Genomic DNA, 14,070 nt, shown 5'->3' with positions numbered 1-14,070 from the left:
ACCCCCCAACCTCCCTCCTCTCCCCCCGCAGCTGCGACTAACAGCCAGAGAAGGGGGAAGAGGCTCCCCCAGCCTGCAGCCCTCAGACAGGCAGGCTCTGGGGGAAACAGGAGAAAGCCATTAACTGACCACAGCGCTATCTTGATTCTCTAGGAGGCACGGACTGGGGACGAGCAGTTTGCAGGCCAGGACGAGAACAAACAGTGTGACGGATGGATGCCCGGTGCCTGCATCCGGAGAAAAGGCTATTCGCGCCTCTGAGGACTGAGGGGAGGCATACAATCTCCCTTCTCTCCTTTAAAAATGGTACCTTTTCCGCGTCCCTTCGGGTCGAGGAGCGGGCAGTGGACGGGAGGGCTCGGGGATGTGCGGGAGCTTGCTCAGGATGCTGGCTTTCAAGTTCACTGACACAGAACATGCTGCCCAGAGGCCGATGTAAGAGGGTTTCTCTGTAGACTTTCCAAGTCATGGCTCCATTTTCCTGCGCTGGTCACTGCACGCCAGTTGGCGATTTTAGATGAAATCATCCGGACTCTGATTCCTTATGCTTCTGACCGAGACGGGGTCAAAGGGCAGGCAGGCAGAGCCCAGCTTCTCAGCTCAGAAATCCCCAGGTGGCCACCAGCCCTAGGTTTTCGGAAGGTGACTGGGTTTCTCAGCCCCAGCCTCCAGACTGTTCGTTTTCGAGGGGGCTTAGCTGCATCAGTTAGCATTTGGGAGAATTTCTTGATGTGGAGCGATCTCAGAGTATAAAACCCTCATCGGATCCCTTGGCAATGACCGAGATTGGAGTGTTACCCTTGTTGGTGGCCAAGGGACTGCCAAGTGTCCCCTGTAAAAAACTGCTCTTGAATTTCCAGAAAAAGAAAGAGTGAAAGAATGAAAGAAAAGAAAAGGAAGAAAGAGAAAGAATGGAAGGTTTGAGTCCGTACCCCAATTCAGGGACCTTGTCGTTTAGATCAGATTCAGCCTGGAGTCTCACGTAGCTTTATTTTCACAGAAGACTTTCATTTGAATAAATTCACATAATTTATTTTTTTTATTATTATTTTTTGGTGCTAATTTCCAACCAGTGTGAATCCTCGTATCATGGTGACTTGGCAATTTGGCTTTAATCCGCGGAAGTGCGACAGCAAGCTGTCTGGCCTCCCTGTAGCTCCATCTCCCAGAATTCCAAGTTTTCTGTGGAATCACAGCCTAAGCAGAGTTCCTTTTTTTAAAAAAAAAATTGATTTCAGAGAGGAAGGGAGAGGGAGAGGGAGATAGAAACATCAATGATGAGAGAGAATCATTGATCGGCCGCCTCCTACATGCCCGTACTGGGGATCGAGCCTGCAACCCAGGCATGTGCCCCAACCGGGAATCGAACTGTGACCTCCTGGTTCATAGGTTGAATCTCAATCTCTGAGCCACACCAGCTGGGCCCAAGCAGAGTTACTCGCTGTGGGAAGGATTTGCAATGAACAGTCAGTTTCACTGTCTCTTAACCACCAACACGCCAGCCTCCTGTGCAAAGCTAATCCCAGAAGAGTAGTGTAACAGGCAGTTCATATTCCTGTGAAAATTCCCTCCTCGTAAGCCTTACAATGTCCATCGTTTCACCCAGCAATGCCAATTTTTCTAAGAAAACAGTCAAAGGTGGTTGTCAAACTTCACTTATAAGAATATTTACTGCAGCGCCCAACCAGGAGGTCACAGCTCAATTCCTGGTCAGGTCCCAGGTTGCAGGCTTGATCCCCAGTAGGGGGCGTGCAGGAGGCAGCCAATCGATGCTTCTCTCTCATCATGGCTGTTTCTCTCCCTCTCTCCCTCTCCCTTCCTCTCTCTGAAATCAAATGAAAAATATGTATTTAAAAAAGAATATTTATTGCAGCAACTATCATGTTATGCACCTATCTGTGTTAGAGAACCAAAGTCTTGCAAAGTTTCATTTTTCTTTTAAGACCATGTACTTGCTAAGTCTGGAGGTCGGGAAGTCCAAGGTCAAGGTTTGGGCAAGGTCATTTCCATTCTGAGGCCTCCTGGCTAATAGGTGGCCACCACCTTGCTATGCATTCATATCACCTCTTCTTTGTGTGTTTGTAGGGGGAGGGGAGAAGAGAGAAAAGGGAGAAGGGGAGAGGTAGAGAGGGAGAGGGACACACAGAGAGAATCCTACCTAATAAAAGAGTGATATGCAAATTAATTGTCATTCTGACATAAATATGGCAGTACCCAGTCCTCTCAGCCCCACTGGAGTCCTCCAGTCCCGGAGGGCGGCTACTGAGAGCAGGGCCGACTTGGCTGTTGCCGTGGTGACCCAGGAGGGACCAAGCGGGCCCCGCAGACAGCAGAGAACCACGGGTAGTGGGCCTAAGCCATCAGTAGGACGTCCCCTGAGAGCTCCCAGATTGGAGAGGGTGCAGGTCGGGCTGAGGTGCCCTCTCCCTAACCACCATCCCTGCACGAATTTCATGCACCAGGCCTCTAGTCAACTATAAGTGTCTGTGTGAAAGAGAGAGAGAGAGCACGCGCCAGAAAGGGGAAATTTTCTTTGGCTTTCCTTCTTAAAAAGACACTAATGTTATCAGGTCAGGGCCCCACCCTCATGACCGCATTGAACCTTAATTACTTCCTTAGACCCTCCTTCTCCAAATATAGCCACATCGGGGTTAAGGGCTTCATTATTTGGTTTGGGGGGTGGGCACAAACATTCAACCCATACTATACAGTTCCCTGGTGGGAGGAAGTTTTTCTTAATGAGATAATGTTTGAATAAATAGTTCACTGAGCCTCAAATACGATGGTTTAATGAAGCCAAAGAAACTGCCCACCAAAAGCCTGAAGAAAGTTCTCCTTGTTGCTTTTCTTGTGACCGGAAGCAAGGCCCATAAACTTTCTGAATCTTGATTCCTACATCTTTTTTTTTAAAAAGAGGAGATTAAACGAGATGTTTTCTCAAGTTTCTCTGAGCTCTAAATTTCACACATCTGGGATCGTTTCTCATAGCTCAGTGTTCTCACACCTGTGATACAACTGTCAGAAATTTCATAATAAAATATTTCACAAAATTTATAGGTATAAAAGTTGCATGGGCAGATAATTTACGCATGGGTACTTATTTCCTCACAGGCTCATTTATACAAATTCTTCCGGGTTATTGTTATATTCCACAGAATCAACTAGTACGTATAATTCTTTTTAGTTCTGTCCTTGAAGTTGGAAGCCAATGGAATGAAATATAACTCAAATTTAAAGGAGAAATTGGATCCATATTTGGAATTTCAGCAAAAACAGGAACCAGGAGGAGCATTCCAGGAAAATAATGTAATTCATCTTTATGAGTAGAATATTAGCAAACATATTTCAAAATCCGAGCCTTCTTAATACTCTCTGTGTTTATATTTATTGCCTAGCAATTTCCTCCTTCTATGCCATAAAACAAAGACAGTTTTGTCCGATGAGCTCCGAGGACCAATTATATAAACAAGTTGGTAAGGACATGAAAGGACAAAGGGAAAAATATAAATATCGGACTATGTGTCAACAGGTCTGTAAAAATCTCAAAGGTTAGAGGTTATCGATTTCAGTTGGACTCTCTGGTTATTCTTCAGTCAGCTAGAGTTTAAAAAGAAGAAACTGCTGATGGGTTTGTTGGAAGAGTTGAAACACAGCCTCGGAAGGGGCCATAATTCAGTCGTGAGCAAAATTATCCCTTGAGTCGAGGTTAGAGAACGCTCCAAGATTCTTAGAGACCAAAGTTTCAATTCAAGTGTTTAGTGTTTCAATAGGGAATTACTTTAAAAGACACTCATTAAACAATTTCCACTAATAGGACCCACTGGGCATAGATCGCTCAACTCCCCAAGGCTTTCTGGGTGTGTCTTTCCATGTATTTTTTTTTTAAATCGTCACTCAAAGAGTGAGGATATTTTTTCCCCATTGATTTTTAGACAGGAGAAGGGAGATGGAAGGGGAGGAGAGAGAGAGACCAAGAGAAACATTGACGTAAGAGAGACACATGGATTGGTTGCCTCACACACAAGCCCAGCAGGAGGCCAGGATCGAACCTGCAACCCAGGTACATGCTCTTGACCTGGAATCAAACCTGAGACCCTCCAGGGCACAAACCAACGCTCTAACCACTGAGCAACACTGGCCAGGGCTTCCATGTAGTATTTTAAGATGTTTTATAAAACTCTTTTCCATCCTACTCCTTACTGCATCCCCTCGTTGGCATGAATATAATCAAATTTCTGGTCTCAACATACTTCATGCTGGAGCCACTGTAAGTTCAAGCCACATGAGACTAAGTTGGATTTTAAGGGAGTAAGAGTCGGAACCAATGACAAAGCAAACAAAAACCCCGGACTCTCATCAATGGGTAAATATGTTAATTTTATGGATGGGAAAACATCACGAAACTATGCTCTCATTGTTTCTAAAAGAAGTTTAACCTGGACAATTATCTGAAGAAGAAATTATCTGGAGAAATGAGCCTGGATAGGTAATCGATTTGGAGAGGCCCGAGATGAAACAGAAAATCTGTAACTTAATTATATGATTGCCAGAGGCCCAGTGCACAAAATTTGTGCATGGGTAGGGTCCCTAGGCCTGGCCGGTGATGAGGGCTGATTGGGGCCTTCTGGCTGCCAGCGGGGCCTTCCTTCGTTCAGCATTGCCCCCTGGTGGTCAGTGCACATCATAGCGAGTGATCGAACTCCTGGTCTCCAGGTCGAACGCCCAAGGGGACACTTTGCATAGTAGCCTTTTATATAGAGAGATGCTATCTCCATAGCTTCCATTTGACATATAACTACCAGCTCTCTTTTTTATTTTAGAGTCTATAAAACTAGTCATATATTTCATGATAACCATATAATGTGGAGATTGGGAGAAAGATCCTGACACCACAACCTTAAATGACTTCCCATCTCTCTTTATATTGTTCTACTTTCTTTTTATCCCTGGTATTTATTACTAGCTGATATTTCCTGGTTTTGACCATTTAAGTGTGAATTTTGTGAAAGCAAGGTTCTTTTCTGCCTGGTTTTCCTCTATTCCCAAGGCCTACTGCTACTCCCTGGTATCCAGCAGTTTCTCAGAACAACCCTGATACAGGAATGAATGAATGAATGAATGAATGAATGAGTTTTAGTTGCCTCATCTCATCTGGGGAAGCATTGCCTACCTCAGAGCTGTCTAGTGCACACAGTAGGGAAATCCAATTTTATTTTATTGTTTTAATATAGATATTTTTTATTGATTTCAGAGAGGAGGGAAGAGGGAGAAAGACAGAAACATCAATGATGGGTGAGAATCATGGATCGGCTGCCTCCTGCACGCCCCACACTGGGGGTCGAGCCCGCCACCCAGGCATGTGCCCTTGACCGGGAATCGAACCCGGGATCCTTCAGTCCGCAGGCTGACGCTCTACCCACCGAGCCAAACCAGCTGGGGCAGGAAGTCCAGTTTTAAATGGCTTTCCCAAGAAATACTCATCTTTTCCCTTCCCCCTTGCCTTTATGTATTTTCCATGGTAATTAATGAGACGAGCCAAAGTTCTCATGACTTCGACTTTTGACATCTCCTGCCCTTTGCCTTAACATGAAGAGACGGAGCACATCTCCAGGAAATAGATGTGCCCGGAAGCCCCTGCTTTTAACAACCCTCCCACCCACTACGCTCGTTGGGACTCTGTGATTTTTCTTCTCTCTGGTGTGTCTCTATTTCTCGCGGTGGCCCTGTTTATGCGAGAGGCCTTTTTAAGTTCATGTTTATGTGTGTTGTTTTTCTTAGTCTTTCCTCCTCCTCCTTTTTTTTTTTTTTTTTTCTCTAAGTGAAGATAATCAGGTTCTCACGTTACTGCTAAGTGTTCTAGCGGATGGAAAAATGTTGCCACATGAGGTCATTGCTGGGTGGGTGAACTTGTAGGCGGGGGCCTATCAGCGAGCATCTCAGGGAAATATTAGAGGGGCCATCAGGGCCGCCTCGAATTTCCTGATGGCATATATTCAAACAGGATAAGCTCCAGTTACCGGAGTCCTCGCTTCAACATAATGGAGAATTGGAGCTGCGTGGGGATTCTGATCTCTCTGAGAAGCCGAATGGACCTGAAAATATGAAAATACAGTTCGCTATCGAGAGCTGGAAGATCGGCGGAGCTAAGGAGCCAGGCCGTATCATTTAGGGCAAGAAAAGAGAGAGAGAGAGAGAGAGAGAGAGAGAGAGAGAGAGAGAGAGAGAGAGAGAGAGAGAGAGAGAGAAAAGGGTTTTCAGAGTTCAATTCAGGTTTGGAGCTTTTCACCCAATACGGACCTGAAATGCATCGCTTCGGATTTCTTCTTCCCGGTGATGTGTCAGATAAGATACAGAAACTGACCCTAATGGCTCTCACCCTTTCTATCCGTGGCCATGAAGTGACCATTTACAAATGGGATTGCTTCTCTGGCCTCAGACCCCGTGGCTTCTGGCCCTGACCCAGCGAGTGGGACTTCCAGCTCTAACAACAGCCAACTCCTTGCCCTAGCCGGTGTTGCTCAGTGGATAGAGCGTCGGCCTGCAGACTGAAGGGTCCTGGGCTCGATTCCGGTCAAGGGCACATGCCCTGGTTGCAGGCTCGATGCCCAGTGGGGAGCGTGCAGGGGGTAGCTGATCAATGATTCTCTCTCATTATTGATGTTTCTCCCTCTCCCTTCCTCTCTGAAATCAATAAACATATATTTAAAATATTAAAAAGCAAACCATCAGCCAACTCGTGCACAAAGTTTCCCACCATCTGCATGTGATGAGGGGAGTTGCACCAAAGACAGCTGCCTAGAACAGCTGTCTGATTCCACGACCATCTTGGGGGAGAGTGATTAATGAACTCACTTGGGCAGCGAGGAGCCTGGTTCGCTGATCCGTGGTCACAGCACAGGTATTGATGTGAAACTAATGAGAAATGTGATGCTCAAATTTGAATGTTTATTCCAATTACCAACCAGCAGATCCAAATTTTTTTTTTAAAGCTTAAGTCATTAACCTTTTGATAGGAGCAGGCAACATCAAACCGTGGGTTTATGGCGTGCTTTAGAACTTGTAGGCTGAAGTGATGGGGGGGGGGGCGGAGGTTGGGGTGGGGAGAGGGTGTTTTGACAAATGGTCCACCTCCCATGCACTTACGTCACTTTTTTAAAATGTCATTTTGGGTTTCTACCTAAGGAAGGAAGGAAAAAAGAAAGGGCCCTTCTGTGCCTGTCACATGGCAGCCACTTAGTACTGAACCCCTGAATACGATGAAAAGTCCCCCAAACCAAACTGATACGACCCTACACTGAATATGGCTCAGTATAGAGCCCAACCAGGGTCTTGAGATTCTAGGTCTTCTTTACTCCGGTGAAAGGGCCCATGGGGCAAAGATTACAAACGCATAAAATAAAAAAATCCACTTAAAAGAATGGAGCTATGCAAGCCAGAGAAGAGGAGACCAAGAAGGGGTTAGAGCAGTGGTTGGCAAACTGCGACTCGGCAAACTGCGGCTCGTGAGCCACATGCGGCTCTTTGGCACCTTGAGTGTGGCTCTTCCACAAAATACCAGTTCTTCCACAAAATACTGACTTTTGCGCATGGGCCATGAATTTCAATCGCACTGTATGTGCGTGTCCCCACGTGGTATTTTGTGGAAGAGCCACACTCAAGGGGCCAAAGAGCCGCATGTGGCTCGCAAGCCGCGGTTTGCCAACCACGGGGTTAGGGCAAGTATACTGCAGATCAATAATATGCATACATTGGCTATTCACTGTCCATGCCCGGCCAGTGTGGCTCAGTGGTTGAGCATGACTCATGGAGGAAGAGGTCACTGGTTGATTCCAGGTCAGGGCACATGCCCCGGATACCGGCTTGGTCCCCATTAGGGGACGTGTTGGAGGCGGCTGAGGGATGATTCTCTCTCATTGATGTTTCTATCTCCCCCTCCCTACTTCTCTTTCTAGAAATCAATCCAAACATATTTTAAAAATTAGAAAAAAAATAGATTTACTGCCCATCCCTGTCTGGAATCCATTTCAGATACTGTTAATCCAACAAAGCCTTTTATAGTAACCAGGACAAGACCCATGTCCCAGCCTTCACTGTGGAGAGCTAGACGGCGCTACCCACCAATGGGTATCCGTAGACCCAGAGCGGATGGGATCAGGGTCCTTGATCTTTCTCCTCCCAGCGCCCTCCCCCAGGTCTCTGCTCACCTGGAAGTTTGCAAGGCGGGGCAGGCCTTGCAAGGCGGGGCAGGCCTTCCCTGAGCACCTGACCCCGAAGACAAACTCGCAGCTCCCTCCTCACCCCGTGTGCCCAGCATTCTCCTCTGCCCAATTCTTCTCCCGCTGCCATTGTACATTCTTACATTTTTCGTTTGCAATCAACACGGAATATCTTACGTCCGACATGGTGATGAGACGTTTGTACAACTCACAAGGTGATCCCCTGGGTAAACCCACCCCCCCAGCCCTTTCAGTCAAGCACAATATTGTTGACTATGCTATACTTTACATCCTGACAGTCTGCATTTCCACGTATTTGTTTACCTCCCTCCTCTCCCCCTTCAGAAATGAGTCCCACAGGGGAATGACTGTCACTTTTGTTGATTGCTGTATCCCCAGCAACTAGATGGGTGCCTGACTCACAGTGGGTGCCCAGTAAATGGCTGAATCAATAAAAGAACGATTTAATTAAAATATTAGTAGGAGTGTCCTGGGGGAAATAATTAGCTTTCCTCTATGAGGCCCTTTAGCACGCAATACCTCCAGTGGTTAAAGATTTGGAGGGTTGCCCAGCTGGCGTGGCTCCGTGGTTGAGCGTCAATCTATGAACCAGGAGGTCATGGTTCGATTCCCGGTTAGGGCACAGGCCCGGGGTTGTCGGCTCCATCCCCAGTGGGGGGCGTACAGGAGGCAGCCCATCAATGATTCTGTCTCATCATTGATGTTTCTATCTCTCTCTCTCCCTATCCTTTCTCCTCTGAAATCAATAAAAAATATATTCATTAATAAAAATGTTCTGGAGGGTTGATTATGGCAAATTATGAGAAAGAGGTGCCAATTAGACGCGTCAAACAGAGTAAGTAAAAGGCTGCTTTCTGGAGTCTTCTGAGAGCAAAGGCCTCAGAGACCTCGCATCCATCAGGCCGAAGAACGATAGGAGGGCTCATGAGTCCTACAGGGAATAGACTTGACCACCTCTGAGTCGATAGACAAATTCCTGCGGAAGTTGAAAGTCACGGTTAAAGATTCATGCTGCTTCATTAAAGCCACCACGCAATGCCCAGGGGCCTGAAGGAGGCTGCCAGAAGGTCCAAGCCACTGTGCCTTTGGGGATAATGCTAAGAATATTCTTATTGCCCTAGCTGGGTGGCTCAGTGGTTGAGCGTTGACCTCTGAACCAGGAGGTCATGGTTCCTTTGCCTGGTCGGGGCACATGCCCGGGTTGCCGGCTCCATCCCCAGTCGGGGGCATGCAGGAGGCAGCTGGTCCATGATTCCCTCTTATAACCAATGTTTCTACCTTTCTCTCCCTCTCTGAAATCAATAAAAATATATTTAAAAAAAGAATCTCATTCGGGAGGTGGTAACTGCAGGAGGAAGCGAGGCTACTACAGTGCGCGCAAGGAGTTAACTGCTCTCGGAAGAGCCTGTCGCTAAGCCAGGATATGGCATTAAAGCAGAGAGAAAATTGGGCCCAGTAATCTCCACAGACTCTCGGAGGTGCTGAGCTGACATTTGGATACGCGGAACGTTGGCAAGTCGGCGTTTCCGACTTTATCTGCAGATTCCACATTTGCAAAGTCGAGTTTCCCACTTGCGAAAAGCCCGCGCCTGCGAACACCTCCGGCCGTATCTACTCCGTAAAGGCAGGCTTTCATAAACCCAATTCTGCGGGAAAAGGAAGCTCATTTCTGCGTAAAACCAATGCCTGGAATTTCAGAAGGCCCCAAGTATCAGAAAAACAATAAGCAGTGGAATGATAGCGAGGTGTAAGGTATTACAGAGCTAGTGCTTTTGAAAATAAAGTTAGGACATGCTTGAAGTGTGAGTTTTAAGATCAGTGGGGGCTCTTTCATGTGGTTTGGCCATCATATCAAAGTACAATTCTGTTTTGATTCTTCACCAGTCAGGTTGCTGAGACGGACTCCCTACCGGGATTTCCAAGTTTAATTCAAAGAGGATGTCCACTTCTAACTACTGTGTTGTGATAGCTCAAGAGAGAGAAGTCAGGGTGGGGTTGGAAGGGAGAGAATGGGTCTGAAAGTTACTGGAGGTAGATGTGGTAATCACAACAGAATCAGTGAAATCAGATCTATAAGTCCCTTTCCATTGATTCTCTCTGATTATCATGTCAAACATCCTGTTTCCCAGAAAGGCTTCCCCATTCCTCAGCCCAAGTTTGCTTCGCTTATAAGCTCCATTGGTCTCATCACTTCTTCATGTGACTCAACGCAAGAACAATGACCTGACCTACGTCACTATCCTTCCTACGGACGTGGGTTCCAGGGGGGCCAGGCTGTGTGTGTGACATTTAATGATCACCACAGCCTGGAATAAAGCAGAATCTCAGTAACATCTGCTGAAGGTAGAATTAACCTTGAGTCTCCTTTTTAAAAAAAAAAATAATTAAAAAATATTTTTATTGATTTCAGAGAAGGGAGAGGGAAAGAGACAGAAACATCAATGATGAGAGAGAATCACTGATTGGCTGCCTCCTGCACACCCCACACTGGGGATCGAGCCCTCAACCCGAGCATGTGTCCTTGAATGGAATCGAACCCGGGATCCTTCAGTCCACAGGCCAGTGCTCTATCCAATGAGCCAAACTGGCTAGGGTGGGCAGGAAATTTTTTAAGTTATTGCACATTTCTACCTTTGTAGGTCGGGAATCTTGTCCACACATGTCATTTTTGAATGCCATGCCCCCCTCCCTCCCAAAGGAAGATGACTAAAATGATTTTTCTTTTCATTTTTGATGCTACACATTTTTTTTTCAGTTACAGTTGACGTACTGATATATAAGTTCCTGGTGTAGAAACCAGTGATCGGACATTATATAACTTACTAATTGATCAGTAAACATGACTTTTCTATTATGGACACACTAGAGGCCCAGTGTACGAAATTTGTGCACTGGTGGGGTCCTTAGCGGCTGCCGGCCAGCCAGGTACTTCCTCCCTTCCCCCGGCCAGCCCGGCCCCCTGGTCGCACTCCTGGACGAACTCCCAGTTGAGGGGACAATTTGCATACTACGCTTTTATTATATAGGATTTCAGAAAGTCAATGATCTTCATTACGGCCATTTGCGTGGTGATGATACATCAGGGTAGGACTGAGCAAGGGTGTCCCTAACTTGAAGCTCCATACGTAATGCTTTTCATAAAGCAAATACATACTTGGTGTTAATTTTATTGGGCTTTCCAAATACTATCGGAGCTTCAAAGAGACCTCTCAGACGCTTTAAAACATCGGTTCTCAACCTGTGGGTCGCGACCCCTTGGGCGGTCGAACGACCCTTTCCCAGGGGTCGCCTAAGACCATCCTGCATATCAGATATTGACATGACGATTCATCACAGTAGCAACATGACAGTTATGGAGTAGCCACGCAAATAATGTTATGGTGGGGTCACAACATGAGGAACTGTATTTAAAGGGCCAGAAGGTTGAGAGCCACTGCTTTAAAAGATGAAAGATTAGCCTTGAGCCGATGGAGCAAATTATCTAGCATCTCCCACTGCCCAGGGATGGGCCACATCTGCCTTGAATGATTCCGAGACGCGATGAGTGTGGAAGGGAAGTGCTCCCTGGGAACCGGCCCGCACAAAGGCCAGTCTGTCGACTGGAGGTCGGGCCCAGGGGATCTCTGCTCCCAGAGATGAAAAGATTGCGGTGAAATCAAACCGCTACTTTGCCTCTCTCCCGGGCGTTCTCCTTTCGCCTGGGAAAAAGCCGGGGCCGTGGTCAAGCAGAGGTGGCTCAAATGAAGCCGGCAAATGCGCACGCCCACCTCTGGGGGCCTCCAGGACAACAAAAGAAATGGGTCATGCGCTTTGAGCATTGCGCCATGTTCCTGTTGTCACCAGGATGACCGTTTCCTCCGTCAGGCGTGTTCCTGGCGAGTTTGCTTCAGTTCCCCGCGCTGCCCGAGAAAGTCAGCTTGGGGGTGGACTCGCCTCTCGCCCGCCTGCAGCTTTTGAGGTTCAATGTCAAAATCACAGATTCTTTTGTTGTTGTTTTTGTTAATCCTCCAACAAGGGTATTTTCCCATTGATTTTTAGGGAGAGAGAGGGAAAGACAGAGAGAAACATCAATGTGAAACACATCTGCTGGTTGCCTCCTGCACGAGCCCTGACCAGGGCCCCGGCCGGGGAGGAGCCTGCAACCGAGGTACGTGCCCTTGACCGGAATCGAACCTGGGACCCTTCCATCCAGGCCGATGCTCTATCCACTGAGCCAAACCTACGAGGGCACAAATTCAGTTTTGTTTACATAGCCCGAGAGAAGTGGCTTTTATACAACACACTCGATTCAGAAATTGATGAAACTATTACGTTACAGCTGAGAGGAACGGATCCTGATTTAGGAGGAAAAAACCCACAGGCCATCAAGAGCCTTTTTTATATACGACCCGTGAAATCTTGGCTGCCAGGGACGTAGGACACAGCCCATTTTACACACAACATACTCCAGAGCAGCGGTTCTCAACCTGTGGGTCGCGACCCCTTTGGCAGTCGAACGACCCTTTCACAGGGGTCGCCTAAGACCATCCTGCCTATCAGATATGTACAGGATGATTCATCACAGTAGCAACATGACAGTGATGAAGTAGTGACGAAAATAATGTTATGGTTGGGTCCCAACATGAGGAACTGTATTTAAAGGGCCAGAAGGTTGAGAACCACTGCTCTAGAGAGACGCTGCTGCCCTTCTAGGCTGAGGGGGGTGGGGGGAGCCAGGCTTTGCAGGTCTGTGGCAGAATTATGGGGCCAGCTTGCCCAGACGAGTGACAATATTACAGCCACCTTCCCTGGCACAAGGGAGATCCTTAACACGGGCAAAAATGAAGTTGTTGTGGCCGTCCATCGCAGCCCATGGAAATCTGTGTTTGGAGCTGGTTCCGCCCCAGAATAAATCCCCAGCGAACCGCCCGGTCCCCCCCCCCCCCCCCCCCACTTCACAGTCACATCTGGCCGATTCTAACTTGCGGCTGGAGCTGGAAACCGTGCGAAATCCTGTGGTTACAGTCATTGCCACCAGGAGCGGAGCCACCGAGTGGTATGCAAATAAAGACTTTCCTGTCGGGTTTATTTTCATTTCCAAGGTGGCCCTGGAGGTTCGGGAACACACAGGGACTCAAGTGGCAAACGAGTCCTGTGCATAGCTCTGGACGTGAGTATTTGGAACGGTATTCTTTCCCTGAAAAATGTTTTTTCTTTTTTCTTTTTTCAATTTATGGAATTTAGTGCTGGGAGACTTGTCTTTCCAAGAGAAAGCAGTGAGAAGACGATTTCTCACTTCCTCCCAAAATGATTATTTCCATTTCAAGGGTGAGATTCCATAGAGCATCGGCCTGTGGACTGAAGGGTCCCAAGTTCAATTCTGGTCAAGGGCACATGCCCCGGTTGCGGGCTCGACCTCCAGTAGGGGGCGTGCAGGAGGCAGCCGATCAATGATTCTCTCTCATCATTGATCTCTCTCTCCCTCTCCCTTCCTCTTTGAAAAAAAATTTTTTTTAAAAAGAAGGATGAGCCCTGGCTGGTTTGGCTCAGTGGCTAGAGCATCAGCCTGCGGACTGAAGGGTCCCGGGTTCGATTCCACTCAAGGGCACATGTTCAGGTTGTGGGCTCGATCCCCAGTGGGGAGCGTGCAGGGGGCAGCTGATCAATGATTCTCTCTCATTATTGATGCTTCTATCTCTCCCTCTCCCTTCCTCTCTGAAATCCATAAAAAATTATATTTTAAAAAAGAAAAAAAAAAAGGATGAGATTCAAACAACATGCAAAACTTCAGAAACTTTTATCTTTCTTCCTGGACAACACAGCTCCACACACGGGACTTCAGCTGTGCCCTCCC

Source organism: Myotis daubentonii, chromosome 21, assembly GCF_963259705.1.
Source record: "Myotis daubentonii chromosome 21, mMyoDau2.1, whole genome shotgun sequence".
Classification (NCBI taxonomy): Eukaryota; Metazoa; Chordata; class Mammalia; order Chiroptera; family Vespertilionidae; genus Myotis; species Myotis daubentonii.
The sequence above is the reverse complement of the archived record's forward strand: the minus strand, read 5'-3'. Positions refer to the sequence as shown.